Raw genomic sequence first — 11,680 nt, 5'->3', positions numbered from 1 at the left:
CCCCCATCCCTGGGATTCTCCAGGCAAGAACACTGTAGTGGGTTGCCATTTCCTTCTCCAATGCATGAAAGTGAAAAGTGAAAGTGAAGTCTCTCAGTCATGTCCAACTCTTAGCGACCCCGTGGACTGCAGCCTACCAGCTCCTCCATCCATGGGATTTTCCAGGCAAGAGTACTGGAGTGGGGTGCCATTGCCTTCTCCAGCAGTACTCTCTAGACATTCAGAATTCCACTGTGGTGAAGGCCAGGGCTCATTCACCTTTGGATCTCGACAACCATCCCCTCTGTGGCATGATCCCCTCTGATCCTTAAGAAATAAGTGTAGAAAAGTGAAAGAATTCAAAACACCTCAAGGCTTAGAAACAACTATTGATCTTCTTAAACAACGATGCATTGATATCAACATCTGGGACCAATTCAGCTTGTTCCAACTCACAGTCAAAGAAGGAGGACAAGCTTGGGGAGTTTAAAGGCCCTGGTTCTGGGCTGACCCCTAAGCAGCCAGATGATCTCATGAGCAACTCAGTCTCCTTGTGAACTCCACTAACTGCTGCCTTGCCCATTCCATGAGCTTTATGGGAGCTGAATGAGAAAATGAATGGGAGCCTACTGCAGAGCCTCTCAGCACTGGAGGCGTGTAAGACATTCCCCTTCATGCCTCCAGTTGTTGTCTGGCTTAGATTTTCTAGAAAGCTACAGAGTGTGCAGACATCGTGTTCCCAGGATTTATGGCTGGGTTTACAATGTTTTGGGTGAGGCCAGAAGCTTTACATGCACTATTTTTCTTTGTTTTAAAACTAAATTTGCTTTCTCTCAAAGAGAAGAATTCAAGAAGGAGAAGGAGACTTACCAAGGTGGGAAAATCTCTGGCTCCCTTCCACTTGATTACCCAGACAGCGTATTTTGATCTATGCCTAGGGAACTGGAAGGAAAGTTGTCTTCTTCAAGGAGCAGGCTTATCTTACACTAGCCTCGCGAATATCAGGAAATCCAAGTCTAGGAACTTCTCTGGTGGTCCAATGGCCAAGAACCCACCTTGTAATGTAGGGGTCGTGGATTCAACCCCTGGTTAGGGAACTAAGATGCCATATGCCGAGGAGCAACTAACCGCTAGTGTGACAACTCCTGAACCCGGGCACCACAACCAGTCTGTGTACCACAGTGAAAGATCCCACACGATACAACTAAGACCAGTGCAGCAAAATGAATAAATATTTTTAAAAATTCAACAGTCTAATTCTATAGTTGTGGTTGGTACAACTGCCATCAACCTTCATGATCCTCAACTTATTCCTCCTTATTTATGAATTCATCTAGCTACTAAAATTGATCTAGAACCCCCAAATCAAGGCTCACAGGAACTATTTAGAGATATATTCACAGATAATTGCACAGCAGCAAAAAATTTGAGTTCCCTGATATATATGGTTGTGGGCTATCCTGGGTCCCCCCAGATTCATAAATTGAAGCCCTAATCTGAGAATGTGACTCATTTTGTGACTATTACTTGCAGATTAGGCCTGTAAGCGGTAGTTAAGTTAAAATGAGGTCGTTAGGGTGGATCCTAATTCAATCTGACCGGTGTCCTCATATGAACGGGTTCAGGACACACAGACCGACACAGAGATCATGTGAGGTTGCAGCAAGAAGGCGACCATCTACAAACCAAGGACAGTGGCCTTTAGGAGAAACCAAACTTGCCAACACCTTGATCTCAGACTTCCAGCTCCAGGACCGTGAGAAAATTAAACTCTGTTGTTTGAGCCACACCGTTTTTGCTTGTTGTTGTTATGGCGGCCCTAGCAAACTATTACACAAACATTCCCAGCTGGGGTCGTGTGTCAGCTCTCAGACTGTAAACAAGTGTCCTTTTCATGGTCTGTTTAGCCACGTTTTTTTCACATTTTTCTGTGTGCTTTGGGTTATGACTTTGTGCTTATGATTTCACTGTTTAAAATGAGCCCTAAGAGCAGTGCTGAAGTGCTATCTGATGTTCCAAAGCACAGAAAGCTGTGGTGATGTGCCTTATGGAGAAAATACAAGTTAGATAAGCTTCATCCAGGCGTGATTTATGGTGCTTTTGGCTGTGAGTTCGATGTTAATGAATCAGCACTATATATTAAGTAAGGTGTTTCTGAAAAGAAACACATTACAACAAGTTTGTATATTGATCGATTGATGAAAATGTTGTGACCAGAGGCTTGAAAGAACCTAACCCTGTATTTCCCATAGGAGCAACAGCACAGTTCAGTTCAGTTCAGCCGCTCAGTCGTGTCTGACTCTTTGCGACCCCATGAATCGCAGCACGCCAGGCCTCCTGTCCATCCCCAACTCCCGGAGTTCACTCAAACTCACATCCATCGAGTCGATGATGCCATCCAGGCATCTCATCCTCTGTCATCCCCCTCTTCTCCTGCCCCCAATCTCTCCCAGCATCAGAGTCTTTTCCAATGAGTCAACTCTTCACATGAGGTGGCCAAAGTATTGGAGTTTCAGCCTCAGCATCAGTCCTTCCAATGAACACCTAGGACTGGTCTCTTTTAGTATGGACTGGTTGGATCTCCTTGCAGTCCAAGGGACTAGCAAGAGTCTTCTCCAGCACCACAGTTCAAAAGCATCCATTCTTTAGCACTCAGCCTTCTTCACAGTCCAACTTTCACATCCATACATGACCACTGGAAAAACCATAGCCTTGACTAGAATGACCGGTGTCGGCAAAGTAATATCTCTGCTTTTTAATATGCTATCTAGGTTGGTCATAACTTTCCTTCCAAGGAGTAAGCGTCTTTTAATTCATGACTGCAGTCACCCTCTGCAGTGATTTTGGAGGGCAAAAAAAACAGTCTGACACTGTTTCCACTGTTTCCCCATCTATTTCCGATGAAGTGATGGGACCAGATGCCATGATCTTAGTTTTCTGAATGTACAACAGTCACTAATTCAGTTTTCCTGGTGACTTTATAGACCATTAACAGAGCAAATAATGAAAATCAACTGGATCCAGCAATTCCACTTCTGGGCATTTATCCAAAGGAGATAAAATCACTATCTCAAGAATATATTTTCATCCCTATGTTCATTGCAGCTTTATTTACAAGAGCCAAGATATGAAAACAACATGTCCATCAATAGATTGACAGATTAAAAAGATGGGAGATATAGATATAATGGAATATTATTCAGCCATATAAAAGAAGGAAGTCCTTCCATGTGCTACAACAGGAATGGACTTTGAGGGCATTGTGCTAAGTGAAGTAAGTCAGACAGAGAAAGATAAATAAATACCATGTGATCTCACTTATATGCTGAATCTTAAAAAGACCAAATTCATTGAAACAGAGAACAGATTGGTGGTTACCAGAGGCAGGGGATGGGAATGGGAAAAACAAATGAAGGTGGTCAAAGGTACAAACTTCCAGTGATATGATGTTATGTACAACAAGACGACGACAGTTAACAACACTATATTGCATATTTGAAAATTGCAAACAAAATAAATCTTTTTAAACATTTTTTATCTATTTATTTTGGCTGTGGTTTGTGGCTTGTGAGATCTTAGTTTCCCAACCAGGGATCGAATCCAGGCCCTTGGCAATGAGAGTACAGAGTAATAACCACTAGACCACCAGGAAATTCCCAAGAGTAGATCTTAAAAGTTCTTATCATAAGAAAAAAAAAAATTATAACTGTGTGGTGATGAATGTTAGCTAAATTTATTGTGGTAATCATTTCACAATATGTACATATATCAGATCATAATGTTATACACCTAAAACTAATACAAGGCTATATATGTCAATTATACTCAATAATTTTAAAAAATGTTTTAATAGCTATACATGTCTTTAAGTAAGTGATTTCTGAATTCTGCTCTTTTGATGCATTGTTTTTTCTGTGTATCAACCTCTTTGGTCTCATCTCTTTTGAACTGACAATCACCAGCATATAACTCAGTGAAGTTCAGCAGATGTGCTCAGAAAGAGAAGGAATAGCTGATCATTTCTCATTGTTGTGAGTAGGAAATCACCCTGATTTGTTTCATGTTGTTCGAGGAGGGGTTATGTTAGTCAGATACAAGCATCAGTCATGTGGTCTGAAGAATGGAAATTAAACCCTTAATTGGGCAAATTGGCTTTAAATGTCCTGCTATTAAAAAGAAATAAAATGCTGCGTGTTTACCACTGTACTGCGCATGGAATCTAATCCAAGATATCCAGACAATAATAAATGAGATGGCCTAGCTCATTTACTAGCTACTTGGTATGAAAGGACACTTGCCTTGAAAGAGGGAAACCTTTGATCCTACTTCCTGAGTCACTCATCTGGCATCTCTCCTGCCCAGTGGAGAGGTCAGGGGTTATGGCGTCAGACAGACACAGGTTAGAATCCTGTCTGCCCCACTCCCTGGCTGTGCAAACTTTAGCCTCAGTATCTTCATCTGTTCAGTTCAGTTCAGTTCAGTCTCTCAGTCATGTCCGACTCTTTCTGACCCCATGGACTGCAGCACGCCAGGCCTCCCTGTCCATCACCAACCCCCAGAGTTTACCCAACCTCATGTCCATTGAGTCGGTGATGCCATCCAACCATCTCATCCTCTGTCATCCCCTTCTCCCACCTTCAGTCTTTCCCAGCATCAGGGGCTTTTCAAATGAGTCAGTTCTTCACATCTGGTGGCCAAAGTATTGGAGTTTCAGCTTCAACATCACTCCTTCCAATGAACAGCCAGGACTGATCTCCTTTAAGATGGACTGGTTGGATCTCCTTGCAGTCCAAGGGACTCTCAAGAGTCTTCTCCAACATCTCCTCATCTGTAAACTGTAGCTAAGACAGTAAGCCCCACACACAAGAACAAATTCCATTCTGAGAGCTCATTTGTTCAGTCCAATTTATTCGTAAGTCCAACAAAGTTAGCCCAGGTACCCAACTAATACAATCGGCTCTATAGTACTGTACTGTAATAGGTTTATAATATTTTTCACACAAATAATACATTAAAAGCAAAACAGAAAATAAAACGTTCTTAATCTTACAGTACAGTACCCTGAAAACTATAATAGTATGGCACAATGGCTGGCATATAATGGCTGGTATTGCGTTAACAGGCAAGAAGAGTTACTGACTGGAGGAGGGAGAGGGGGTGGGAGATGAACTAGAGGATCAGCAATAAGAGACAGAGGGCAAGCTGCAGTTCCACTCATGCCTGACGCTGGTGCAAGGCGCATCCGAGTCTGTTCATATGCAAAGGACTTAAGAGCCCCAGGAGAAAGGAACGGCAACCCGCTCCAGTATTCTTACCTGGAGAATTCCATGGCCAAGAGGAGCCTTGAGGGCTGCAGTCCAGAGGATCACAAAGAGTCAGACACGATTGAGCAAGTAACACTTTCACTTTACTGTAATACCTATTCCATGGGTTATTGAATGGATTGAGGAAAATTAAATATGTACTGCAATCCCTAGCACATACTGGTTTATTCAGTAAGTGAGGGTCATTTTGTAAGTGCATGTTTATTTGTGAATATCATCTCTTAGCAACCCTTTCTCCCTGGGAAGGAAGGACTCTGGGTCAAACTTTCAGTCTTTTAGCAAAGTTCTACTGTGTACCTACTGCTTACCAAGTTCTGTATGATACAGGAGAAGCAAAAATGTAAAGTTCACACAATCTGGTTTTGAAGGAACTCTCTCTAGTGTCCACGATAATACCTTCATATCTTAAATAATAATATCTTATATAACCCTGACGACACAAACAGCGTGATAAGATAGTCAAGGAATCAGGTCTAGGGCTGTAAACATTCCACAGAAGATATTATTTGCATGGTGGTGGGGGTGGGGAAATCTGAGAAGACTTCCTGGAGGAAGGAATGCTTCATATAAGCCTTTAATAAGAGAAGTACAGCTGAGATGAGAAAGAGGGCAGATGGGAGAAATAGTGAGTCGCTTGATTTTCATAGGAATGTGTATCAGAGCCATGAGTGGAAAACCACACAGTGAAAATACACTGGGTTAAATTTCTTTCTATTGCAAGAAATTCAGCTCAGTTCAATTCCTTAACTGCCATGCCAAAGCCAGTCTTATTTCTTCCCTCTTTCTTTTATTGAAGGGAGAAGAATTTTAAATTTTTATTTTTTAAATTATATAAATATTGAATGTTCATTAGCAGATTTGGACAATTCAAACAAACAAAAATAAAATTATGATCATCCACGTTCCTCCTCCATGGAGATAACCACTGTTAGAGATAAACCCCTTTCTAGAATATTATGTCTCTATTTGTGTGAGAGGGAGAGAAAGAGAGAGATACAGAACAATATTTACAAATTAAGATCTTAGTGTGTTTCTATTTGAGAGATTAATTTTTATCACTTGATTAACATGTTGAATATGTTTTCAGTGTCAGTAAACACAGAATTCTTATCTTTAACAGCTTTGCAGCATTCCTTTGAATGTATATACCATCATCTATTTAACTCATCCTTTCTTGAAGAATTCATTATGTGCCTGTGGCTTTTTTTTTTTTTTTTTTTCCGGTCACACAGTGCGGCATGTAGGATCTTATTTCCCCAATCAGGGATCAAATTTGTGTCCTCTGCATTAGGGAGCTCAGAGTCTTAACCACTGCTATTAACTTTCTTATAAAAAATAATTTTCAATCAATATAAATTGTCTAGAATAACAAGGACCTAATCAATAAACTGATTTTACTTCACATCTAAGGCATCCAAGAAATTCAGACCTTGATCGTAATGCCTATCTGATAATGTGCACAGCAGTGCTGAGTTTTCCTAGTAGCTGACTTCATCCTCCTTTCTTTTCTTTTTTTTTTAAAGTATTTATTTATTTGGCAGTGTCAGATAGTCACTGGGGCACACAGACTCTAGAGCACACGGGGGCTTAGTTGTTCCATGCCATGTTGGATCTTAGTTCCTTGACCAGGGATTGAACCCAGTCCCCTGCATTGGAAAGTGGATTCTTAATCTCTGGACCACCAGGGAAGTCCCCATCCCCCTTTTTAATTAAAAAAAAAAATCCCAATTCTGTAATGCAGACTTCCCCAAAATTGCATTATGTAGAAATCGAGTTGTCTTAGAATACATGTGGGCTTCCCCGGTGGCTCAGATGGTAAAGAACCTGCCTGCAGGGCAGAAGACCTGGCTCCAATTCCTGGGTCGGGAAGATCTCCTGGAGAAGGGGATGGCAACCCACTCCAGTATTCTTCCTGGAGAATTCCACGGACAGAGGAGCCTGGTGGAGTTTAGTCCATGGGATCACAAAGAGCCGGATACGACTGAGTGACTAACAGTTTCACAGGACTTTCTCCATCACCTATTTCTTTAATGCTTGCAATTTTATTCAATAAATGTGCGTTAAATTTGTATCAGAACAAAGTAAAAAGATTTTAAGACATGGGAAGTTGCAAGAAAAATAAAATCCCTCATCTTCCCACCCACTGTTAATATTTTGGATGTATTTCTCTCTAATCTTTTTCTATGCCTACTTGGGAAACTAATTTTACACAGCTGGGATCATGGTAACAATATAATCTTATATCCCACTTATTTCAATCATAACATCAGCATTTTCCATTTATGAGCTCTTCATAAACAGTTTTAATGACTGCATAATATTCCATGGAGCTGCTATGTAATCATTTACATAATGCTTCCCCTATGTTTGAATATTTAGTTGTTTCAAGCTTTCCTCTATGATACATAAAGTTTCCATCTTGATGCATAAATCCGGGTCTGCACTTTAGATTATTTCCTTATGAGAAATTCCCAGAAGAGAAATGACTAGCTCTAAGGCAATGAACATTTTTCAGGCCTGTGATGCACATTGCCAAATTGCTTTCCCAAAAGGACTGTACCACTTCACACTCCCACTGACACTGTGGCTCATTCCGCTTATAACAGCATCATGTGATTGAAATAGCCAATAGCAAGGTTTAAATAAATGATCACACATCTCACCAGTGAATTATACAGCCCATGAACTTGATTATGAGGCCTGCATAACAACATGGAAAAATAGTTATGTTGCAGCGTCAAGCAGGAAAAGCAGAAAACAGAATTTATGTAATTGCTGCTGTATTAAAAAAAAAAACTGCATAATGATAAGAACTGGAAGGATAAAACAAAACAGGAAACACCGACATAAAAGGATCAATGTGGCAGGGTGATGACTTCAAGATTTATCACTGCTCTTCCAGTTTTAATTATTCTCATTTTCTGTGTTAATTTCACAGCACTACTTAATATTTCAAGAACTTAGCACACAGGCAAAATATTCAGGCCTCAAGATGGCACAGGGCAGGACTTCTCAAAAGCAAGCTGCGCCTGCCGACGAATCCTAGCAGTTTCCAAGGCCAGCCCCAGCATTTTCGCAGCTAAAGGATCATGGTGGTCTTTTCTGAATTCCCAGAAATAATGAAATCAATGAATGGAATTTTCTCGAATGTAAATTCTCCCATGATTTTTTCCTCTAACCTCTGGCAACTGCCACCACTCTTCTGCTGGCAGATGACAAGAATGAAGACTTCACAAATAGTAACAGAAAACCACCAAAACAGCTGGTCACATTCTATGGATACTGCCCTTGTGGTTGGACCATTTTTCTCTAGTAGGGAAGAGAGTCATATTTTCTGCTAGCAAAATTGTCCCAAATCTTGTGCTGGTGCGAATATCAATATGTTATGACGATCATTCAAGAGCACTGTGATGTCAGTTGCCAGGCCTCACCATCTGAAACACTTGGGCAAAGCTGGGTTCTGACCTTTTCTCCGCCCTGTTCTGAGTAGGAGAAACACAGAAGATGACTTAACCCAGAGCTGATAGGGTCTGATTCCCAAAGTTGACTGGAAAAGCAACAGCCTTCTTAAAAACCAACTCCCGGTTTCCCAATGTCTACTTGAATGTTTACCTGCCTCCAGTCTGTCTCTGGGCTTCTCTGATAGCTCAGTTGGTAAAGAATCCACCTGCAATGCAGGAGACCCCAGTTCGATTCCTGGGTCGGGAAGATACGCTAGAGAAGAGATAGGCTACCCACTCCAGTATTCTTGGGCTTCCCTTGTGGCTCAGCTGGTAAAGAATCCACCCGCAGTTTGGGAGACCTGGGTTCAATCCCTGGGCTGGGAAGATCCCCTGGAGAAGGGAAAGGCTACCCACTCCGAATTCGCAAAGTCAGACACAACTAAGCGACTTTCACTTTCACTTTCAGTCTCTCTCTGCATTGGCCTACAGTGACTTGAAGAACAGCTGCTTAACATCTTTCTACTTTAAGGGTGTTCCAGGGACCACAGCTTCAGCATATCCTTGGAACTTATTAGAAATGCAGAATGACAGGCCCCACCCCAGACATATGGAGTGGGAATCTGCATTTTAACAAGAAACCTAGGTGATTCACAGACACAGTACATTTGAGAACCACTGGGCTAAACCACAGGACTGATGTCATTTCTTCTGCCCAGACACTTTTAGTGGCTCTCTGTGGCCTGAAGGAAACCATCCAAGTTCAACAATTTCACCCCAGCCTACCTACTCAGCCTCTTCTCAATTAATTAATTCCCCATATGCAATACTCTCTGAATACATAAGGCTTTCTCATGCCCAACACAGCACAACTCTGTATGTGTAGTTTTCGCTGCAAGAATGCCCTTTTCATAAATGGTGAAATCACACTCAATCTTCAAAACCCAGCTCAAAACCTCTTCCAGGAAGCCTTCTGGGACCCCTCCTCCCAAGACACTCCCTATTCATCCTTCCTTTAATCCCCGAGGCCCTCATGTGTGTGCTTAGTCACTCAGTCGTATCCAACTCTTTGCAACTCCATGGACTGCAATCTTCCAGGCTCCTCTGTCCATGGGAATCTCCAGACAAGAATACTGGAGTAGGTTGCCATGCCCTCCTCCAGGGAATCTTCCCAACCCAGGGACTGAACCCAGGTCTCCCACACTGCAGGCAGATTTGTTACCATCCTAGCCACCAGGGAAGCCCAAAGCCTTCATAAGCTCAGTCATCTGTGTGCATACACGTGTGTGGCAATTTCCTATGGGTACCTCAGTAAAGACCCTGATGCTGGGAAGGATTGAAGGCAAGAGAAGTGGGCAACAGAGGATGAGATGGTTGGATGGCATCCTCCACTTGATGGACAGAAGTTTGAGCAAACTCCACGAGATAGTGATGAAAGTAAGAAAGCCTGGCGTGCTGCAGTCCATGGGGTCTCAAAGAGTCGGACGTGACTTAGCGACTGAACAACAACATCTCAGTAGATGTCTAATCCGTGTTCCCAAAATGGAAATGGATGAATGAGTGAATGAATGAATGAATGAATGAATGGTGCTGCCTCTGGCTCCTCCACAGAAGCACTGATGTGACTTTTCCCTTTGGAAAGTGCCCTATCTCACAGGGACATTGTGAAAATCAACTAAGCTTTGTTCTAAACCCAGCACTTCCCAAGGGCTCTGCCTGGGGTTATAGCCCCATCAGCATGACCCAAAGGGATGTTAATACAAACAGATTCCAAGGTCCCACCCACAGAGATTCTGATTTGGGAGGAATTCTGCCTTTTAACAGGCATCCCAGGTATGTCTGTTGGTAAAGAATCTGCTTGCCAATGCAGGAGACACGAGAGACATGGGTTCAATCCCTGGGTCTGGAAGATCTCCTGGAGCAGGAAGTGACAATCCGCTCCAATATTCTTGCCTGGAGAATCCCCATGGACAGGGGAGCCTGGCGGGCTACAGTCCACGGGGTTGCAGAGAGTCGGACACAACGGGGCACTTGTGCACTGTATTTTAACAAACTTTTCTGGTGGTTTCAGTAGAGAGCCCCATCTGGAAACAGCAGGCCCATGAGGCTTGTGAAGTTCAGCTCACACCCCTTGACCCAGGTCAGGAATAGGGTAAAGTAAGAGTGTATAGATCAAGGAGGCCTTCACATTCAAGGTCAGGGAAGTACAGGGTCTGAGCCTGAGAGGGAGAGCCTGCAAACCTTAAAACCATGCCCCGTGCCTCTCTGGCTGCACCCAAGGGCTGGTCCTGCCTTGACCACCCAGAAAAGCAGGCCCAGGTCCAAGGTGTACCCTCGCCTGTACCCAGCCCTCAGGAGAATCCAGCCGCATGGGGAGCTCAGCCACTGGCCACAGGCAGACCCAGGGAAGCTGAGGACAAGGTGTTCTCACAGCTTTGGAATTCCAGGTCCGACCACTGCAGCCCCGTTCACAGTCTGTTTTCCCTGAAGTGAGGAAGAGGCAGGCTGATTCCAGCCTCATGCCCCATGAAGTCTGACCACCTCGGGGCACCAGGGTCCTTTGAAGAAGCTAGGGCTTGGCACCTCGAGCAAGATTCCTCGGTTCTTCAGACCTGAAGCCCAGCCTTGAGGATCTCTGCTGGTGGAACACCATCAAGTGGGCATGTCCCCAGGGTGCCCACACATGGGGGCAGGTGAAGGCTAACTTTCCAGGCTGCTCACCTTCCCTTCGACTCCCTAGAGCACGTAAAGCTTGCCCCCGATCTCCCTCTTTGTTTCTCACAGCCTGTGTGAGGACTCTGTGTCAAGCTCCATGGAAGGCACATCACACGTGTGTTTCTTTTATATCATCACTATGAACCTGCTTTGATGCTGAAGCTGAAGCTCCAATACTTTGGCCACCTGTTGCAAAGAGCCAACTCACTGGGAAAGACCCTG

Source organism: Oryx dammah, unplaced genomic scaffold (genome assembly GCF_014754425.2).
Source record: "Oryx dammah isolate SB20612 unplaced genomic scaffold, SCBI_Odam_1.1 HiC_scaffold_1, whole genome shotgun sequence".
NCBI classification, from domain to species: Eukaryota; Metazoa; Chordata; class Mammalia; order Artiodactyla; family Bovidae; genus Oryx; species Oryx dammah.
This window is presented reverse-complemented; position numbering follows the sequence as displayed.